Here is a 23,310-nt window from a genome sequence, read left to right as displayed (position 1 = left end):
TTAAGGCAGAGAGGTGGGAGCTCCCCTTCTTACACTGTGCGCTAGCCAGCTACAGGGGTTTTCTCACCATAGTATGTGATAACATAGTGCTATGGTATAACGTTATGTTCCAATTGAGACTAGTTTTTAGTTTCTTGCAATTCTTGAAGAATCAAGTTGTTGTACGAGATGCTAATCTCATATTATTATGAACTATTAGCATTTATATAATCCATTGAGTAGCACTAGTTGGGGTTATTTAGTAGCTGCAGTTAGGCCAACTTGTCCAGTAAAGGGGTTTTCTGAGCAAATTCTACTGATGATCTACCATCCCGTGGCTTTAATCCAATTGAAATCAATGAGCAAAGCCACCTTTGAGATTTTCTGCTTCAACCCCAATGCAGAGTTGGAAGTGTAATAGGTGGCTTTTTCTGTGGTAGTGAAGCCCCCCTCTAAGACTTCCTACTGTAACCCCACTGCACTGACAGTTGGCCGGACAATCAGTTTATCACTGAGAATCCCAAACGGAGGATCCCCAGTGATGAACTGATCCTGAGAATAGGTCATCAATGGTATTTGCCTGGAACACCCCTTTAAAAGAGGTTCTGTCATTAGAAGAAAAAAAATCTATACTAGCCTATTCCTCCCCAGGTAGTCTTCTTACCAGATCTTCGGGTCACGTTACCTCCAGCTGGCTGAATTTTTTTTCTTCCTGTGATGTAGCGTACATTCTTGGCATTCTGCTTCCTGCAGGTCAGTGCCTAGCAGAGAATGCCGAATCCTTGGCAGCCTGCTTTAGTGCAGGCTATTGCCACGATTGTGTATGTGCCTCGCCGCGAGTGTTCATATACTAAATGCACACCAGCACCAAGACTCCATCACTAGTGACGTAGCGTATATTGACCTGTAGGAAGCAGAATGCCGAGAATGTACGCTACATTACAGGAAAAAGAATCTGGACAGCATTGAGGTGACATGACCCGGGGGGACCAGAGGAGCCAGGAGATGATCGGCGAGGCTAAGATGCGGTAAAAATACTGCCTGGGGAGGAATAGGTTTTTATAGATTTTTTTTGTTGTTGTTGTTGTAGTAATGACAGAACTCCTTTAAAGGCAGGCATAACTAATGGATTATTGTGACTGGTGTTAAAACGGTTGCTGGTTACCAATTAACTCTTCTTTAAAATCCAAGGCAGAAGCCATGAAGCAATAGCTACACAGCAATTTTTGGTTGATCATGCATTAAAACCACAACATCGCTACCAAGAAAAAAATGTCAAATGTTTCTTTATATGAAATAAGATCACATGCAATCTGACACTGGGATGGCCTACAACCTAGTTTCAGGTTGGGAAACAGAAGTTGCTTTATTGTAATGCTGCTATTTTACCATGACTCCCCTCGTAGACCTAGCTTCACAAATGTTCAATTCATAAACTTCAGACTTCATCGAGATACAATTATAGTGAAACAAAAGTATTGACAGAAGACTGAAAATAGTAGCAATACCTCAACTTTATTCAATTCTATGACCATTAACACAAAAGAAGACAATTAAAACATAAAAAAAGGAAGCAACCTAATTACATATATGAAAAACTAAACTGAGTCATCTGTCCAGTTAGAACCATTCCCATTAAAAAAAAAAGCAATTTAAAACAAAAAGAAAAAAAACGTAAGATACATGCGCACCGCTACAGGGAACCGATTTGGCAGTCCCGTACTGTACCATGCAAGACAGTTATTGCTGCAAAACACCTAACGCATTGTATGGCTTTGTCTGCGTCAACAGGTACATACTGTGCTATTTTGCATTTCAGTTTCAGAGGTATTTCATATTGTACGCTACTGCAAGCAAAGTTCAGTTCTTATTGCTTCCTCCATTGGAGTAGATTATAAATGACATGAATACCTGGAGGATACTACTACATACACTTTACGCCATGTCCATCTTGAGGTTTTACATTTACACATCCTTATATCTGTTAGCAAGCGGGAGACGGCTGGAAGCCTGCCTCACAGTACGCTAAGCCGTCATATTATATACATCAGTTATCTTACAGTATAAGCATGCATTTCAACATTGCTGTAAAAATAAACTCAGTGTTATGTATATATTGGAATATATATTACTAGCTTCCATTGCAAGGTATTACGTTCCTTCACATGCTGCAGTAACCTAGTCCCTCTGGTTAACGCTGAGACATTATTCTAAGTGCATTCCATTATTTTTATGAATTCACATTAAGGAATCATTGACATGCAGGTTTGTATTACTAACACATATCCCTAACCATGCAAGGAGATATGCAGCAGAGATTGTAAGAGTATAAACTGCACTACTGGAAGCGCTCGACGGTGCAGGAAGAATCCAACACCGCACACTGGTTTTCCCAAAGATGAGAAGTTCTCATGAAGTATATGGTTGGGCATGGAAACGGGTAACATCGCTAAATATACATGCTTTGAATTTAGGATGATCAGCCATTAGTTATCCATGTCACCCAAACATTTACGTTGAGGCTGTCCGAAAATTTCTGTAGTGATACTGGCCACCGCCTGCCTGAAGCTGCCGATTATCTACTGTGTATGGGCACGTCAGAAGGTATCAGGGAGAAACCTGCCAAGTTGGACTTTACCAAAATAATTACCACAAAGGTGATACATGTCTGATGATTGGGGGGTCTTACTACTGAGACTAACATCGATTCTGAAAATGGGGGTCCCATCTTCCCCCATCCTTCTCATTGTGTATGAAGAGTCTATTTGACCTCAATATTTCAAGAATTTCCCAAATTTTCTGACGTTCGTTCAAATGTTTGCATGCAATATTTAGTGAAATTCAACAGTATACAATGCACACAACTGCAATTATCCAAAAAGTGTGTTCCCAAAATACTAATTAGTGCAACTGCTGGGAACAACTCCTAATAGTGATCTGACCGCAAGGTATTCTGTTACTGAAACCCCTCCAGACTGTCAGCTGAAATTTATAGGGAGATCCAGCAGCAAATATTTAATTTGCTTACAGCGCGACCACAGGAAAACAGATGCATTATGCGAGGCCTACTAAACTAAACGGCTGACTATATAATACGTGATTGTGCATTATATATTCTTTCTAGCTATTCTCTAATGCAATATATAGAAAGGTACCAGAAACGAACATGTTATTTTTACAATCCTCCATTACACAACCAAAGTCCTTTCCTTCTATCCCCCTACAAAGCAGTGCAAGCGGCCATCCACACTAGCATTTTCCCATACGTTTGACATTTGCGAGAAACGTACATGAAAAAGTGTAAAAATGCATGCATTCTAAGCATGTTTAAGTTTTATAAACTCGTATATGCAGTATATATTTTGATCCTTTTCAATATGAAGAACGTATAGGCTTTCATTGTAAACTCTTTTCGTTAAAGGGGTTCTGTTACGAATAATGTTTTTAGGCTTTAACAGCCATTATTCCCTGGTCTGCCTAATGGAGACAGGGAACCCACGATTGTTGGCCGTTAAAGCATAAAAACATAATATTTACCTTGTGTTCTGTTGTTGTTGACATCAGGGGGTCATCTCCCAGCAGGCAGTCTTCTTCCTCCGACGAGCCAAGGACGGGCCGCTCCGGGATTGCGCACAGGCGCCCTCTGACAGGAGTCAGGACAGGCCGTGTCTCCACTGCGCACGTGCAGAATCTTGGCGTTCAGCCAGGACGGACGGGCCGCCCATAGCAAGCACTGCTTGTGACGTGGCGCCCGTCCATTCACCTCGGAAGTGGCTGACAGACAGAGCAGAGCAGGAAGTGGTCATTTTGACCGCTCCTGCTCTGCTTCTAGAAGCCAAAGAAGATGATGCCGGATGGAGGGGACATGCCTGGTGATCGGTCCTGGCCAGGGAAGGTGAGTAAATTTATTTATTTTTTTCATGTCAGAACCCCTTTAATAAAATTTTGTAGCTCACCACTTTTTTTTCACTTTGATCATAAAAACATATTTAGTTATCCATGCCCATGGACACACGAACCACAAATTTCCATACGTTTTTTATTGACTGCTTAAAAAAAATAAAAAATAAAAATATCCGTTTCATTTCGATATTTTTCTGTGGGACAGAAAAGTGTAGTAGGCTATGTTTTCAATCCCACAAAAAAAAAAATAAAAAAATGATGTAACAATTAAATAAAAAACAAGCACAGAAACATGTGCCGGGTAAATGTAGTTAAATTATGTATAGTTTAATCCATTTTAGCCTGTGGATATGTGAAATGCTACATTTTCATCTTTTTTTTCTTTGGTGATTTTTACGGATGAACAAATGTGAGTGTGGATGGCCCCTAACATGTCCCAGAAGTGTGTGGTACTTGAAAAAAAACTAAATAAAAGTTTTATCATTAATAAAGTGTGCTTCTGCATGTTACATATTGAAGCAAAACAGATGGCACATATCTTACTAGAAAAGTACAGGGGCAAGATGGATTTTCGCCTTTATTCTGCAGCTACCGTGCCTCTGTATCATTCCTGCTGGCTGCATTGTACAGTTATGGCAAACAGAACTACCTGCAAACTTTCCAGCGCATGTAAGAAAAAGATGGTCACACAGACTGGAAGGCAAGCTAAAGTGTAACAGCATGCGCAATACACTAAAGGGGAACCGCAAAGACTCCCAAGCATGTAATAATCAATACAATTATGTACTAGTCATGACTAAGACCCCGGATGCATTTAATGCAGGACCAGATTACAGAAAGGCAGTGCCATCATCCTGAAGACCTCCGGGAGAAGATGTGAAATACTTATCTAGTGTAGTGAAAGCCAATAATCATGCTGTAAATGGACTTCTGCATCTTTGTGAAAGAATAGTTGCAGTTTATACCTCTATACTTCAGTTACATAGTAAAACATTAACATATCATGCACTGGCCCTACAGTGGCACTACAATTAGCTACATAACACTAATGTTTTCATGGAACTATACACATATCAAAAAATGGAAGACATTGGTGATTTTGTTGTTCTCAGACAACTTGTAACATCATTTTGTCCACAAGTAGTAAAATATATAGTACATACACTAATATTGCACTTTTCCCATTATTTCATTACAACTTGTTACTAAACACAGTAACAACAAAGCAAAATAAAAAAAAGATGTGCAAAATGTTTAAACTGTGACACTTAATAGTTTCTGGGTTGGAATTGAGTAGTAACAACTTCATAGGTGTTAAAAATTAAATCCTTCTGGCCATTAACAACCATATTTATACACGAAGGGATTGTCTGTTTTGGACAATGTCGTATTAGCAGGGTTCCTTGTTGATAAGCTTATCGCCAGGTGCCCATTGGTGGGGCGGCCTGAGATTAGCAGTAATGTTTGGGGGGATCCAGTGGCAAAAGCTCAACTTCCCTGTAGCATCACTACAGAAGTATTACACAGTTCACCTAAAAATGAATGGCCTTTCTGAGTATAGACATGCTGGATCCTCCAAAGAGAGAGACTACAAAGTCGCTCTTCACTTTCCAAAAAACAGCAGAAACCCCTCTATTAATTCAGAATTCCTAAGGAGTATGTAAAAAGTTACTTTTCTGAAGCAGACAACCCCTTTGATGTTTTGGCATAGTTGTTCATAAGCATATGGAGCTGTCCCTGCAGACATTGGTTCTTTATTGCAGACAGTATTAATAATACAGGCATCTTCTACAGTTTACACCTACAACAAGAGTGTTGCCTCAAAACTAGAACATTTCATAATGGTTTGGAGAAATGCGGATCTCTGTGAAGACTGTAAGATTAGGAATATTTACATTCCCATTCCGAGTACCCGCACACATCATGTATTACATGCGGGACATCTGCAGTGCCAGCAAAGTAGATACGATTTTTACACATCTACATGCTGAAGATATTTCTCAGATGTAAATACTTTTGCTGGAGTTTCACTGCAGATTTCATCCTTTGCGATTGCAATGGGTGAAATCTGCAACAAAACAGGCTTTATAGGTGGATTTTGCTGCAGGTATATTGAAAAATCTGCAGCAAATCTACTCCATGTGCAGGCACCATACAAACTGGAATTCTGCTTTAAAATATGCTTGCATGAGGAGTTAAAATGTGAACGTAGTGTCCGCCCATGGGATTAGCAGAAGGATTTGTGCCAACTATAAAATGACTAGTCTTGTACGGACTCTGATGTGCAGACAACTTATACTTACTTCATGGAGTATCAGAACAATCTCATCTCATTAAAGAAGATGGCAACGTCTTATGGGCCCACAGACCAGTTTAGAGGGTATCCTATGGTAAAAACATTAGGTTTATAATATCATCTCAAACGTATTATTTGACACCAATAGCTACTGCATTCTGATGAAAGTTACATTTTCCAGCAGATGAAGCAAGCACATGTAGTGATATAATCCATAGTCCTAAAGTAAAGTTACCTTGCGAGTAGAAACATGTTTTTGCCTCTCACCGTAGACAATGTACTACAAGCTAAATCAGAATCAGTGCTCTGTTTAGCAGATTTTCTAAACAGTAACGGGTCAGACCCCACCAGTTAATTTAAAAAAAAACAACCGGTGGAAAACCTGAGAATTAAGTAAAATCAACATTATTGCATTTATTGCAAACATACGCACAATATCTGCAGCGTATGCAAATCAGTTACCAGCTTGGCTTACCTGGCACAAAGTTTGAGGTAAACTATGGACTTCCTTTGCCTGTACATGTAAAGCATTTGCATTTTCCTACAAAACCATTGCTATTTGTGAATTGCTACAGAAATAAAGGAAGCATATAATAGTGACAAAGCAGTGAATGATTAACATTGTGGTGCAACTTAAGATCTTCACTGCTAAGTGGATGTGAGAAGCCACAAATGTCCTATAATAAAGACATACACCCAATAATTCAGCTTTGGTCTTATATGTACAGCTCTGGATGTGTCAGTCCGATCCACAGGAAAGGTGTACATTGTAAACAATTCATATCCATGCGACGAATCGGACTCATTACCTTACTTCATGGTATTGTGGAGATTAGCTACATATCTTCAATGTGGTACTGGAGTCATCGGAGGGAGAGGATGCCATAATTGCCGAGCTGTATACATATAGAATCACAAACATTATTCAAATAACTTGTTACAAAACCTCCAGAGAAACGGGCGATCCAAGGCCTGAGATACAATGATTCTCTTCATTATTCTCCGACTTTATTATGAAGATTAGTAACGTAGATCTGTAGGCGAACCATCCTTAGAAGACTGAGGATTGATGTGAAAACTAAATCTGGCAGAACGGATGATTCATTAGCACTGTTCCCAGCAGTTACCTAAACTTACATGGAGCATTCTACTTAATGATGACTGGGCAACTAGTAACGTGGAAGCTCTGCGCCAAATGAAGGTAAACGTTCATCCTATTGTCTCCCATGGTAAACACTTACGATACGTCCTCTTTGACATGCCTAACGAATGCTGCACTGAAGAGAATTTATCAATATGTTTAAATGCTCATAAGATGACACTTCTTCCGTTGGTGGGGAAACGTCCATCTTTATTGGGGAGTTCTTGCCAGGTAAACCTAAAGAGAGGGAACAAAAAAACCCCATAAAAGCCAAATGTATCGTGTACCCATATAGAAATGCTAGTCATTCTGAAGGATTACGCAAGCATAGTCATCAACTAACTTCAGCAGTTGGTATTAAGTCTACATTCACATTGGGTTCAGAAGATCAAACTGGATCCCTATTAGCATGATAAACAGGGATCCCAAAGGAAATACCCGTATATACCAGGTATTATAGAGTGAATTCATACTAGCGTTTAATCTCCATTTTGTCTTTCTATCTCTCTGTTCTGTTTTTGGAGTAGAGAGACAGAATTAATATAATAATCTTTATTTGTATAGCGCCAACTTATTCTGCATTAAACGTACCCATTTTTCCACCGTTGCTTTCAATGGTATTTTTAAAAACAGACAAGTTTTCAGTTTGCGTCTGCTTTGTACTACTGTATGAAAAAAATTGCCACTATGTGTACATCCAAGTGCAGTCACCCTATTCAGGATTTACTGCAGTCTTGTACATAAGGCATTAACTCAAAATCCATTCCAGCCCCATGTCCTCACATGCCAAGCTTCTATATACACACACATCTAAACTACCTGCCTAATATTGTGTACATCCCCCTTGTGCCACCATGGAAGAAAGGACTCCACAAGACCTCTGAAGGTGTCTTGTAGTATCTGGCATCAATACAATAGCAGCAGATCCTTTAAAGGGAATCCGTCAGCTCCTGTAAGGCCAATAAACTCAACTTATGGGCTCTCAGGAGGAGACATGTTGGGTTCGGAGACAGGCTTTCCTTCCTTGCCATTCCCCCGCTGTCAAAGCTGCAGCTGCAATGCATTTTGTGGACTTTATGGTGCATGCACAGAATACCAGAACTACTCCTCTTATTCTATGCACTTGACAAGTAGTCCGCAGATAAATCCAGCTGTAGCTTTAACAGTGCACAGTGGAGAAGCAAGTATAATACTCACAGACTCCTCATGTCAGCTCCTATAATGCCATAAGTTTAGTTTATGGGGCTCATAGGAGCTGACAGATTATCTTCATGTTATGCAAGTTGCAAGGTGAGTCCTCAATGAACTGAACTTGTTTTAACAGCACAGTGGTGGTGGGGCACTCTAACCGGTCTACAGCTATGCAGCCGCATACATGGCAAGCCGTGATGTACTGTGTGATCTGACTCCTATCACAGCCAGTAGTAACTTTGTTGAGAGCTGTAGTGTCATACAGCAGGAGACAATTGGTCTATATGGACTGGTAGGGGAAAGAAAGACACCAGCAATGCTACTTGGACAGTCTAAGGCCTTATTAACACGTGTTTTATTGCGGATATTTTGCCGCAATAAAACGTAGGCCAAAAATCGCAACAATCTGAAGCATTGGATTCCAATGTATTCATTCAGATGGCAGCTTTTTAGCCATGTCAAAACATTGCGGCCGAATACGCCAGACGATGTTTTGACGCGGCCGGAAAAGATAGGTCTTGCCCTATCTTTTGCAGTGATCAGCTGGTGCCTGCTATTGGCTTCTATGGGAGCTGCCAGCAAAGGTAAGAGGAGGGGGGTTAGCATTGGCCTTAAAGATATAAGCAATATTTTAGAAGCTCCTCTAGATTTGATCAATCACACAAAATATTCACATTAATCCTAAAATGCAGTTACCAGACATAAACCTGAGAATTTTGTTATTCAAATTTGGAATGAGACATTCGTGATCATCCAGACAGATGCAATGTGTGTATCAGAGGGATCAGTGCAACGTCCCAACACCACACACTGGAGGCCCTGCTCTTGGCTTCTGCCCTACTGACTGGGAAACAGTTGTCAAATGTCACAAGCGGCATAATGTTATCATATGAAGCAACTGTAACATAATAGCAACATTAATAGGACCAAATATAATCCACTCACTGTACCGTCATACAAACACCGGGAATCAGCTGATCAGGACATGATTTTCAAACTCTTTGTAGGATCAAAAGTCACGAGGTCCGCGTATCTTGTCCACCCTAATCGCTAGTATGGTCCTCGTACAGAGAGAGCAGGGAACTTCTTATATGTTGTGCCTAAAGACAGAACATCAAATAGTAATAATGTAAAATAATGAAGCAACTTGGCAAACAGTCTTAAAGGGGTTGTCCCGCGGCAGCAAGTGGGTCTATACACTTCTGTATGGCCATATTAATGCACTTTGTAATGTACATTGTGCATTAATTATGAGCCATACAGAAGTTATAAAAAGTTTTTTACTTACCTGCTCCGTTGCTAGCGTCCTCGTTCCCATGGAGCCGACTAATTTTCGCCCTCCGATGGCCAAATTAGCCGCGCTTGCGCAGTCCGGGTCTTCTGCTCTCTTCAATGGAGCCGCTCGTGCAGAATGCCGGCTCCGTGTAGCTCCGCCCCGTCACGTGCCGATTCCAGCCAATCAGGAGGCTGGAATCGGCAATGGACCGCACAGAAGAGCTGCGGTCCACGGGAAGCAGACCCCGGCGGCCATCTTCAGCAGGTAAGTATGAAGACGCCGGACCGCCGGGATTCAGGTAAGCGCTGAGCGGTTTGTTTTTTTAACCCCTGCATCGGGGTTGTCTCGCGCCGAACGGGGGGGGGGGTTAAAAAAAAACAACAAACCGTTTCGGCGCGGGACAACCCCTTTAATTAACCCCTTAAGGACATGGCCTATTTAGGGCTTAAGGACACAACGACTTTTGGCGGATTTTCATCTCCATTTTTCTAAAGCCCTACCTTTTTTATTTTTTAGTCGACGCGGATGTCTAAGGGCTTGGTTTTTGCGTTGCGAACTGTAGTGTTCATCTGTGCCATTTTGACCTCTCTTCATGCAGGGCCGGCGTTAGCTGTTTATTACAGCTGACACCCGCGGGCAATAGCTTTTAAAAGGCCCCAGGGCTACCTTGGGAGACTGCCTATCAAGCCATCCCCGAGGGGTGGCTTGATAGGCTGCCTGTCAGAATGCAATAGCATTACATCATACTGCAGGAGCGATCAAAGCATTGCTGGTTGTAGTCCCCCAGGGGGGCTTAAAAAAAGTTTAATAAATTAATAAAGTTTTATTAATTGTAAAAAAAAAAAAAAAAGGAATAAAAGTTTAAATCCCCCCCCCCTTTTGCCATATCTATGATAAAAAAAATCTAAATCATAAAAGAAAAATACATATTTGGTATCGCCGCATCCGTAAAAGTCTGATCTATCAAAGTAGCACGTTATTTACCCCACACCGGTAAACGTCATCCAAAAAATTTTAAAAAAAAAACGAACGCCAGAAATACACTTTTTCAGTCACCCTGTCTCCCAGAAAAAAAACCGCAATAAAAAGCGATCAAGTCGTATGTATTCTAAATTAGTATGAACGTAAACTACAGGACATCCCGCAAAAAAATGAGCCTTCGCACAACTACGTCAACGGAAAAATAAAAGTTATTGCGCGCGCAAGATGGCAGAAAATAATTGAAAAAAATGAAATGTCTTTGAAAAAAAAAAGTTGTACAGTAAAAAAAAAAAACAAAAAAAAAAACTACAAGTTTGCTATGGTAGTAATTGCACTGACCCATAGAATAAAGATATCATGTCGGTTTTGTTGCAGTTTGTGCGCCGTAGAAACAAGACGCACTGAAAGATGGCGGAATGTTGTTTTTGTTTTTATTTTACTCCACTTAGAATTTTTTACGTTTTTCAGTACCTTTTATGATACTTTAAATAGCACCATTGAAAAATACAACTCGTCCCGCAAAAAGCAAGCCCTCAAACAGCGACGTCGATGGATAAATAAAGGAGTTATGATTTTTTTAAAGGGGGAGGGGAACAAAAATGGGGGGGGGGGGCGGGAAAAAAAGGGGCTGCAACATTAAGGGGTTAAAAGCGTTAATTATGCAGCATAAATGACAATACATTTTTTCTGCAGGCCGGTACGATTACAACGATACCAAAATTCTTAGATTTTTTTTAGGTTTTTCCACTTTTCTGCAATAAAACCCCTTCTTTTGGAAATCTTGGTTTTTTTTTTAAATCGCTGCATTCAAAGTCCTAGAAATGTTTTTATTTATTCATGGACGGAGCTCTATGAGGGCTTATTTAGCGAGAAGAGCTGTAGTTTTTATTGGTACCATTTTGGGGGACATACGGCTTTTTTGATCACTTTTATTGCGTTTTTTGGGAGGCAAAATCTCTTATGATCTTGCGCTATCCCTATGACGTAGGGGAACGTCCAGTTGCAGGAAGTACCCCGCAGGCGTGACGTACCCTTACGTCATATGGAGGGAAGGGGTTAAAAAGCTTTATCATTTTGTGCCTACAACTCCTATGGAAACCTATTGTAGTTGTAAACTATTAATTACCTATTTTAGGTTAGAGCATCAATAGGAAATTGGTGGGGATCTACCACCTGAGAAAGCTAATGATCAGCTGTTCTCTGGGGTAGTGCACTCCTGCACTGAGCCGATTCCTGCAGGAAGCAGACAGCTCTGTTCCCACTGCAGTGGCCAGGTTTGGTATTACAGGTTACAGTGAAATGAATAGGAATGTGCTGTAATACCAAGCCTGGCCACATCAGTCCAGTTATCAACTGATCAGTGGGCGTCCTTGCTAATGGGCCCTGACAATCTATTAATTATGACCTATCGTAAGGCTAGGCCATCAATAGCTTACAACTGGATATCCCCTTTAATGTACCATGTAGTGCATTGAAAAACTTATTTTTAAAAAGTGGGGTGAAATAGAAGAGAAACCCACAACTGCGTTTTTTTTTTTATATTGCTTTTACAGCGTTCATAGAACAGCAGAAAGTACATTTAATTTAGTTTGCATGTCTGTACAAATGTGACAATACCAAATACAAAAACAACAAAAAACACTTTAAATCTTTTTTAGTTTTAAATTGCTTTCAATCACCACATTCTGAGACCCATAACATTCTTATTTTTCCATCAATGTGGCTTGTAGTTTTCATTGGCATCATTCTGGGGTGTGTATATATATATATATATATATATATATATATATATATATATATATATTTCTGATCATCTTTTTTTATTCAAATCCAAATACTGATTACAAGGCAGCAGCGCGCGTGAGGGCACGAGGCAGCAATGCAGCAGTGCATGTAGGCGCAGGCAGCAGTGTGTGTAGGAGCAGACAGCAATGCATGTAAGGCCAGGCAGACAATAATGCAGGAGTGCACATAGGGGCAGGCAGCTGTGCAACAGGGCATGTGAGGGGGCAGGCAGCTGTGTATGTAAGGGCATGAGGAAACAATGCAGTAGTGCATGTAGGCAGCGGTGCGCGTAAGGGCAGGCAGAGAAGCAGCGGTGCGCGTAAGGGCAGGCAGAGGCGCAGCGGTGCGCGTAGGGGCAGGCAGAGGCGCAGCAGTGTGATAGACATGATGATTATTTATAAAATGTCTATCGTTTAATATAACCCAAATGTATTTTGCTATTGTAATGACTTTTAGCTCAGGAGTTTAAAGGACACACACACAATCTAATCATAGTATTTGCTAGACAATGGATGTCTGATCTAATGTTAGTTAAGTACATAGAAGTTACACAGGTTGCACAACCAGCTTCTAAGAGTTAAGGGCCATAGTGTCGTGTATATCCTTATATCCTGTGTTTAATACTGAGTGTTTGTCTAGCCCCCTTCCACTCCTCATCCTGAAGCTAGGTAAACAATGAGTCATCACTACACGGAGATGACTTCAGCTAGAGGACGAAGTCCATACCACCTCAACACTTGGAGGGGGTGGGCAGAGAGGTGGGGGATTCTGTATGATCCGACAAATGAGAATCTTATATGTTACTGATGTAATCTGTTGCACGCCCATTGAAGGGCGGTTGTCATGTGTTATAATAAAAAGCCTGAGCCTCTACACATGGTAGAGACTCTCTCCCGGTTTTAGACCAGCATTTGTGTCTGATTCTGGTCGATGTGTGCACACGACACTCAATTCGGAAAGCGACAAAATACCCCAAAGCCTGCTGGAGAAATCATAATCCAGATCAGTGGCGTCTCTGGGTGGACCGAGTTAAGAGATTTTGATTTCTTTCATTCTGGAAAAATACAGAGATCGGCGGATGGCACGCAGAACTCAGGGGCCCGAAAATCTACAGAACACGGTAAGATTGCTTTATGTAAATCTACCGATGTGATCTGGGTTCTGACTGCTTTTCTGCCTGTTCCTGATCCAGAGTGATAAATCAATGAAAGGCAGGTAATATAGTTCTTTCTTACTCGGAAAAGACCACCGTTTTAACCTGCTTAAGGGGTATTTTGTATGCTGTGTCTGTTATGTCTGAGACGGTTAAAAATTGTGTATACAAGACCAAGAGATAAATTCTGTGAGGGTTAATGTGTCGGGAGGGCGGACTCGGCTGTTTAAGTCTGAGGGAACACGCCAGTGACACGTGCTCCTAGGTAAAACTAGTGTGAGGTTAGGAAGATTTATGATACGTATACTTAACTTTATGATTGAGTGTGTTATGTTCTCATATGTGGAAAGGTATATACGTATGAAGTATAGTCGTGCTTTGTGACGGCTGATTTCTCCAGAATATTATTGAGGTTTTGGTCATTGAAAATAATCGTCAGTCTCTGTGTATAGCTAAAATGTCCTGTCTAGGACGTGTACAGGAAGTGCTCTTCGGGATTGCTAGTAGACCTTGGGTTGATATAAAGGTAGATGAGATATATACCTTGGGTTGATATAAAGGTGGATGAGATATATATATACCTTGAGCCGTTGTGGGTATTCTCCAGTAATCCCGTCTGTCTGGTATTATAGAAAGAATGTGCAGTGTTTATTGTTGGGGGGAGGGCTGCTGATAAGAGTGAGCTGAAAGCTTTTTCCAATTAACCCTTTCTGTTTACTTTGTCGTTCCCTGTGTTTTGTAGAATTAATGTGCATTATAATTCTGAGTGGGAAAGAGGTTATATGGAAAGGATTTGAAGAAAGCAGATTTTACAAGAGAAACAGTACTGTGTGCAGAAACTTTGAATAGAATAGAATAAGCAGGTAGCATAGAGTTGAGCAAAGTGAGCAAGGACAAAGGTCATAGAGCTTGTGATCTGGTTGCTGAAAGCAGCAGAGTTTACTAAACATGTAGAAATGTTATACAAAGAGAAGGACCAGGAAAAGTTGCAGAAAGAAATGTTAGGTCATGGACAGATAAGATAGACTGTAGAAAGTTTACAGAAGATGAGCAGGAAGCCTAGCAGAAAGAAAGGTGTTTTTTAGATTGCTAGGAGGAGGTATAATGTAGTTAAGAGATTGAAGAGGAGAAAGCATGTAGGGGGGTATGTGTATTGCTTATGAACAATGTAATGTCTTTGTGTTGACTACAGCCCCTCCCTGTAATGGCGGCCGTGCTTGCAATGTTTACAATCCAACATAGTGTGACTCTGCAGAAAATGTAGTAAGGCCTGCCCCCACCCTGAAGTTACTTCCCCCCATGTGCTCACTTTCAGGGTGTGTGATGTTACTTCCGGTCCCTCCCCATCCGGGACAGGACCTGGCCCCGCCCCTTCCTCCTCCAGCGGCCATCTTGCCTCACCTGGAAGTGCTGCTGCCCCTGGCCCCGCCCGTTCCTCCGGCAGCCATTTTGCCTCACTTGGGAGATTTGTAGCCCCGCCCCTTTCTGCCTCTGGCGGCCATTTTGCTGCATTTGGGAGGCCTATATTTCCCAATGCCACTGTATCCAGTGCTAACATCATGATTGTCTGAACAAAGGTTTTGTTTGACCAGACTTTGTTACGCTCCAAGATGTGGCCACTTTGGATGTGTGATAAGTTCAGGGAAACAAACCTTTGTGGAGATGCAGCTTGGGACATAGTAGATGACTAAGCTGGTTTATAGTGCATGGAAGATTGGAGTTGATGCATGGGGGGCAGAGGCCGGGAATACATGACAGGGGACGCTCTCTCATGTTCCCAGGGGCTCTGTTTTCCACTGCCCGCTTCTCCAATGGATGCTCAGACAGATGATGTTATGGAAGGCTCCTACAGATGGAATAATTTCACTATAGTCACCCAGCAAACTTTTTCATGCAATTTGCTGAAGTAATTTTACTTTTTATGTGAAGAAAGAGGGACTGAATTGCCCAGAGTAGGATGTTAATTCATCCGTATTCTTTAGTTTTTTCTTTAAGTCTTTTGTATATTCTAGTGTCAGTCTACACTGAAGCTATAATTATATTCCGACAGGAGAGTAAAAGCTAAACGCTGGCCATACCCTGAAATACTATTACACTGGGTGACGTAAAATTTTACTTGTGTTGCGCCCCCTTGTGTTAAAAAATGCTAACTGCGACCTGAAATAAAAAAATTTTTTTTTTTTTTTAAGGAGATTTTCGCTCAGACTTCGCTGCATACAATGTCACCTTGACCTACAAAGTGCTTGTTTTTGTGCCTCTTGGTTTACTAGTTTGAACGCAATGACTCTTTTTCCATTGAGTATTGCGGTTCAAAAGGGGGGAGGCATAGGTGATCTGGGTCATAGATGATCTAGGTGTTGTAGATCAGCTATTGGGTTTGAAAAAAATAAATAAATGATTTTGTGCTACAAGATTCTGAGCCATGTGAAATAGAACATCAGCACTATTATTTAGTACTAATTCAGTAAGAAACTGCAGGTATGCAAACAGTTACCAGAACCCCTGTTGATAATGCATATGTTGAGCTTTTTGCAGATGGTACCAGGGTGAGGATTGATGACTCCACATCGGATATGCAGTGGTCACACAACAAGATGTCCTAGAAGCAGAAGCTCTGCCTCCGCATGTCACAGTACAATAAGCGGAATGGAAGGCCCTCACTGAGGCGTGTAGAGTGGCGAGAGGTAAGACCGGCAATCCTTTACACTGACTCCTGGTATGCATTTGGCATAGCTCATGATTACGGCCCAATATGGAAGGCCAGACAGTTTTTTACCTTAGCAGGACAACCAATTGAGAATGGTGCAACGGTACAGAGTCGCATGGAGGCCCTACTTCTACCTGACAAAGTTGAGAGTTCGCACCGATTCCTACACTGGAGAGGCGAGAGACGACACCCTCGCTGACAGCGCAGCAAAGGCAGCGGCCCTCAAGCCGTGGAAGAAAGAAGAAAGGTACTGACAGCATGAGTCAGTGGTAAAAAAAACTTTGGACATTGACAAAAATTTGGACTTTGATATGCTAAAGACTTTTACAGTTACCAGCCAGCAAGGAAGGAAAGAATAAATGGACTAATATGGGAGCAGCAGAAACAGGACAGCGTGTGGTGAACAGTCAACAGCACTTGCCCACCACAGTTCCTGTATCCCATGATGGCCCAGCTGATGGACGCAAAGACCCACCTAGTAAAGCAGTAATGACGACGACGCTTGAAAGAGGTTGGGCGACTTCTGGGTTCTCTGTAGCTGCTGCATCATTTGTCCGGTTTAGCATGATCTATGCCATGGGTAAGTCAGGGCAGAAGTAAATTTGCCACACCACACTTGCCGGGACCACTCTACCCATTTCAGGGATTGCAAATTGACTACGTTCAGCTCCCACTTGTTGGGAAGTATGACTACGTGCTTGTTGTTGTTGATGTCTTTGCAGGTTGGAGGCCGACCCTGTTACCAAGGTAAACAAGTAGGTAACCGCAAAGAAGCTCATGAACGAGGTAAACTGTGAATATGGGGTACCAGAAGTGATTCAGAGTCAGACAGAGGTATAAACTTCGCAGGTGAATGTAACATGTCATGTCTGCTCTGGGTGTATCCCAGGCCTTTTACATACTGTACCACCTTTAGTGTAGTGGAAAGGTGGAGAGACGTAGTGGCACGCTAAAAAGTAAGATACTTAAAAATGACGCCACTTTGGAAAGACTGTCATCTAATAGCCTTATACAGTGTTAGATATGAACCCAGGGGGGATTATACATTATCTCCCTATGAGATTGTTTGGGCTAGCCCCAAGGCTAGGTCGTTACTATCCTCAGTGGTTACAATTACAATCTGATGTGTTGACTGAGTATGTGATTTCCGTTGTTAAAGAACTAACCAAAGCCTATGCACAGGTGTTCTCTTCCAGACTCAGAGGCAGACACTGGGACACATATCTTGCAGCCTGGGGATTGGGTGTGCGTCAAGAAGTTCCTCAGGAAACACCCTCTTGAGCCCCGATTTGATGGCCCCTACCAGGTGCTTCTGACTACTGCCACAGCTGTGAAACTAGCCGAAAGACTTACATGGATCCATGCTTCATACTGTAAGAAAGCTTCAGATCCGGGAGACCAGTCTTAGTTGTGCCAAAGACATTACTCTGGTTAAGGCTAGTGAGAGAGGAGGGTGGCAACTGGAATCCTTAGTCGGAAGAATATGGGGGTATGGTTACCTTCTAGTATAACTCGTCCAATGCTCAAGTAGCTGCATATTCCTTCGACTATTGTACTGTGGTCCCGTGTCTAGGCGCAAGATCCCACCGCAGGCCAGATTTAGCTCAGTCCAGCTGGTTATATGACTTATATACCCGGGGAATACAATATATGTTTGCGCCACTGATAACGTCTGGGGAGAAGACTGCCGTTATTGGGGATTAGTGGGATGGAACGCAGGAACAGACTAGTCCTATAAACCGCGAAGTGCCTTAAATAAGAAAAATAAGAGCGGGAAATCCCTAATTAGTCGTATAACCCTCCTTGAGAATAATAAGGACAGCAGGTATTGGAAGGCTGAACTTAGTATGCTGCTTGGTTTTAATGCGGTTGTTACACTAACCATGGGAGATCCAAGCCCGGGGGACGGGGAGACTTATAGTCTGGGGACATACCGGTACGGGAGGACAGATCCCTTAGGGAAGTTTAAAATAAGGGGTATGGTAGATGCAGCCGAATGGAAGCCTTCACTTAGTCCCGTGCCCATAATTAACCCCCTCCGCCGTAAGATAAAGACCTTGACGAACATGATGATCATAGCCGACCCTACCTTTGAGGACACCTTGACAGTAGCAACTGGCTACTCTGACCAGTATCTCTGGTTGGAGTTGATGAGGTACAATGCTAACAGGAGCAACAAGTCTAACTGTTGCGTGTGCGGTAGTGCCCGACCACACTCGGGGATGGTCCCCCTAAATCTCCCTGTAGATGCTGAAGAGTGGTTTATTAGTCTCTTCACGAACATTTCCGCTAATTACACTGTCCGTGAGAAATGGAAGAAGGAATACTCTATAACTACTTAAGTGTTTTGCACCGGAGAGAGTATTACTGACTACCCTGGAAACTACACCTGCCAGGCAAATAGGCAGGGTGGAGGGAGATTTTTGGGGAACTCGCCAACGGGTATTGCTCCTCCTACAGTATGATAGGAGGGGAATAGATGCAGAATCAGGTCCAGTCCTTAGGAGACGTTTACTGGCTTTGTGGAGACATGAGGTAGAGGACCCGCCTGGAGGGTAATTGGACAGGGGAGTGTGCCTTAGTAAAGCCCTTATGCTCCTCCACATCCTGTCAGACACTAACGTTTCCCTTGTTTGAAAAAGATGAAGAGCCAGTTCTGATAATGCCAACCACGTACGCTACCAAAGAAAAGGAGAAATGTACTAGTACTGCGCCTGCCCCGATCTCCTAAGATGGATTGTCAGTGGAATTCCCATTTGCCTAGGGATAGTGCAGAAGACCTTAGGTTCCGGCGAGGGCACACCCTGTGGGGTGTTAACTTGTACAGATAGAGGGTATGGATGCCCGGAAATGAGCCCAGGGAATCCATGGCCTCCCTCTGAGGTGAGGTAGGGATCCCCCCCCTCCTAGGAGTAGGGACTTATGGGCAGTGGGAAAACCCTGACGCAAGGGTGAGGCGACTTGGACGTGTTCACCATTAGGACTATCTCCAGGAGGGACATTGGTGTGGGTGAAGATTAGGGAGTCCCACACCGTGCGTACCTGTGCACGCTACTAGTATTGTAACATTATGCTAGAGCGAGAAGAGAGACCCCTGGTGGTAGTTTTGATCTACACGTGTACATTGACGTCATAGGATAGCCAAGGGGGGTACCTGACAAGTTTTAAAAATTAGAGACCAAGTTAAAACTAGATTCGAGTCCATTTTCCTGATCATTATGGTAAATAAACGTTGACTGGATTAATTATGTTTATTATAATTAGCAGTGGTTTATAAATTATACTAGAGACGCCTTATAGGGACTAGTCGACCAATAGGACCTACCTCGACTATGACTTTTTTTTAAATAGAGTGACCTTAGATATGACTTTAGCTAAAAAGGGGAGTGTCTGTAAGGTGATAGGGGAGACTTGTTGTACCTACATCCTAGACGACACGTGACCCACGGGTAAAGACGCAGTTGCTATTAAGAAGCTGACCGCACTAACTAAAAAGAGCTAACTTTTGGGACCAGCCCTGAGCGGGTGGTAAAGGATCCTGGCACAGACGGGCGTCGCTGTTGTATGTGAACTGATTATCTTTTCTGTTCTAGTCTGCTGTGTTATCCCCTGTGTCAGAGAGACCTGTGAAACTGATGCTGGAAAAGCCGCTCCCACCATGAGTTTGCTGGATGCATCCCCAGAAGGAGTGGACAAGTCCTACACCCCCTTGAAGACCCTAAAACGAACCTTCAACGCGCTCCAGTTATAGGCTCATGGGCAGAAAACTGTGAAAATTAGATAGAAAATTAGAGGATAGACATTTTAAGGGGGGATTGTGATAGACATGATGATTATTTATAAAATGTCTATCGTTTAATATAACCCAAATGTATTTTGCTATTGTAATGACTTTTAGCTCAGGAGTTTAAAGGACACACACACAATCTAATCATAGTATTTGCTAGACAATGGATGTCTGATCTAATGTTAGTTAAGTACATAGAAGTTACACAAGTTGCACAACCAGCTTCTAAGAGTTAAGGGCCATAGTGTCGTGTATATCCTTATATCCTGTGTTTAATACTGAGTGTTTGTCTAGCCCCCTTCCACTCCTCATCCTGAAGCTAGGTAAACAATGAGTCATCACTACACGGAGATGACTTCAGCTAGAGGACGAAGTCCATACCACCTCAACACTTGGAGGGGGTGGGCAGAGAGGTGGGGGATTCTGTATGATCCGACAAATGAGAATCTTATATGTTACTGATGTAATCTGTTGCACGCCCATTGAAGGGCGGTTGTCATGTGTTATAATAAAAAGCCTGAGCCTCTACACATGGTAGAGACTCTCTCCCGGTTTTAGACCAGCATTTGTGTCTGATTCTGGTCGATGTGTGCACACGACACTCAATTCGGAAAGCGACAAAATACCCCAAAGCCTGCTGGAGAAATCATAATCCAGATCAGCAGTGCGCGTAGGGGCAGGCAGAGGCGCAGCGGTGCGCGTAGGGGCAGGCAGAGGCGCAGCGGTGCGCGTAGGGGCAGGCAGAGGCGCAGCGGTGCGCGTAGGGGCAGGCAGAGGCGCAGCGGTGCGCGTAGGGGCAGGCAGAGGCGCAGCGGTGCGCGTAGGGGCAGGCAGAGGCGCAGCGGTGCGCGTGAGGGCAGGCAGAGGCGCAGCGGTGCGCGTAGGGGCAGGCAGAGGCGCAGCGGTGCGCGTGAGGGCAGGCAGAGGCGCAGCGGTGCGCGTGAGGGCAGGCAGAGGCGCAGCGGTGCGCGTGAGGGCAGGCAGAGGCGCAGCGGTGCGCGTGAGGGCAGGCAGCAATGGAGCAGCACATATAATGGCAGGCAGCAATGCAGCAGCAGGTGCAAGGGCAGGCAGCAATGCAGCCGTACATATAATGGCAGGCAGCAATACAGCAGTATAAGTAGGGGCAGGCAGCAATGCATGTAGGAGCAGGCAGTAATGGAGCAGTGCCCGCACTCCCACCACACAGCACAGGTGAGGGCAGCAGTCTAGACATTACCTGGGGCGTCTGTGCTGTGATGGAGGGCTGCGGCGCCGTGGTCTGCCGGTCCGTCGCCGGCCTCATGCTCCGCTCTTCTCTCTCCTCAACGCGCTGTGGAGCAATGGAGGAGGCTGCGGCTGCCCTCACACACTCGTCCTAGCAGCCATGTTCCCGGCGACATTGCGGCAGCTGGCTGGCTACAGATGACGGCTGCTCCCCTACAAGCCGCGGAGGAGAAGCGTCCTCCATGTCCGTGTGCGCCGCAGGTCACTCATCACCTCACAGGCTGCGGCGCCATCACCCCCTCCCTCAAAGTCACATTGTATGCGGCATCCAGCGGAAGTGTGAGGGCCGCCAGCAGGTCACTGCGGAAGCCCCGGCCCGGCGGGGAGGCTGCTGAGCGGCTCCACACACCGCTGCTCCGGGGGAATGGCCGTGTTACTATAAATATAAACCAGTCATCAAAAGTTCTGGAACTTTCTAAAGCTGTGGTTCTATCTGCGGGGAGGTCAGCCAGCCGCAGGCAGAGCTGTGCAGACGGTCAAAATGGTGGCATCCCGCAGCCCCCGTTCACATCTGCACTTGGCTTCTCCGTTGTTTGGTTCTGGCAGCGGAACCGGACAGCGAGGACCGTGCGGGCTTTGATACTTAATTTACAAAAGGTGCTACCGCTAAGCTGCGTTCACACGAGCGTCTGCACAGTTTCACGTGCCGCGCCCCCCCCCCCCCCCATATGGCGTATTGGATGAGGCTTTTTTGCACGCGTATGCCAGGCATGGTTATTTGCGCATTTGACAGTAAAACTGAAATGCTTACTTAATCTAATGAGTGCCAGATGTGTTCTTCCAGCGGCATTATATTCATCTGCCTGTGCTCCCATCAATGGGTTCTATTCACTGCATATTACGCATGCAGAATTAGCTCATGTAGTACACTGCGCAAATGTGCTTGTGTGAACGAGCCCTGATGCGCTCTACTGAGCTTCCAGCATGCCGGACAAAGCAGCACACTGTACTATCTCATCTGGAAGGTGTCGGATTGGTGCCAAAGGCTCCAAAGTCTAGTAAGTGTGCAGTTCGGGCAGGGCCCGGCGGCGCAACATGTCCAGCGCTGCGGCACGGTCCCTGTGATAAATGGGGACCAGTGATGTAGATGACGCCACTCTGTCCAAGATCTCTCCTTCATGTCAGTGAGTGGAAACAAAGTTATATGCAAAGGCCGCTGATCAAGGATTGGCTGATCTATCTTTTTTTTTTTTGCTTGACAAAGTTTTATTACATTTTTCAAAAATGAAACATTTTATAAATAAACAAACAAACATTTATTCCTTTAACCAGCAACTTCTTGAAATTTTTATTTTTTATCCCCATTTTTAAAGTTTTTTGTCTTCATAGCTTTAGGGCTCCTTCCCACAGACGGATTTCCACTGCGTTGCCCGCAGCTATTAGGTTCTATTGAACCGAATAGCTCAATGCTCACGGTGCGGAATTCCATAGCGGAATTCCGCACCGTGAAATCACCCGACCTCACCCGCAGCATTCTCTATTTGCCGCGGATGTATGCGCGGACGGCTTCCATTGGAGTCAATGGAGGCCGTCCGTCACGCTATCTTCCGCTGTAGCACAGCGGAAGCTAGCGTGAAACCACTTCCCCGCCCGCGGCCAGCACGTCACACGCTCTATTGAGCATGCGCGCCGAAGCGTCATGCGGGGCGGAAGACGCCGGATCCGCAGGTAAGTATTGGGGTCCCTGGGGGGGCGTCGTGACGGGCTCCGCTGCGGAATTCCGCGGCGGAGCCCGTCACGGCCGTATGCAGCTGGCCATTTGTTTTCTGCAAGACTAGCTTAATTTTTTTAAAGTACTATTTATTATGTACCACATAATGTACTTGAAAAAAAGTGAAATCGGAA

General features: G+C 43.8%; 1 long non-coding RNA gene across 2 annotated transcripts; it reads right to left on the bottom strand.

Moving 5' to 3' along the window:
- Positions 1 to 1,475: 1,475 nt before the first annotated feature.
- On the bottom strand, positions 1,476 to 21,754 carry LOC136633075 (uncharacterized). Of its 2 annotated transcripts, none has more exons than XR_010793221.1 (3): positions 21,419 to 21,754; positions 9,456 to 9,610; positions 1,476 to 7,556 (listed from the first exon to the last, which is right to left on the bottom strand). It is a non-coding gene; the product is annotated as an uncharacterized lncRNA (long non-coding RNA). The 2 variants fall into 2 exon arrangements; XR_010793220.1 differs by having other exon boundaries at positions 9,461 to 9,610; positions 21,419 to 21,751.
- Between the last annotated feature and the right edge of the window lie 1,556 nt (positions 21,755 to 23,310).

Source organism: Eleutherodactylus coqui, chromosome 6 (assembly GCF_035609145.1).
Source record: "Eleutherodactylus coqui strain aEleCoq1 chromosome 6, aEleCoq1.hap1, whole genome shotgun sequence".
Taxonomy (NCBI): Eukaryota; Metazoa; Chordata; class Amphibia; order Anura; family Eleutherodactylidae; genus Eleutherodactylus; species Eleutherodactylus coqui.
Note: the sequence above shows the minus strand (reverse complement) of the source record. Positions and strands in the feature narration are given on the sequence as shown.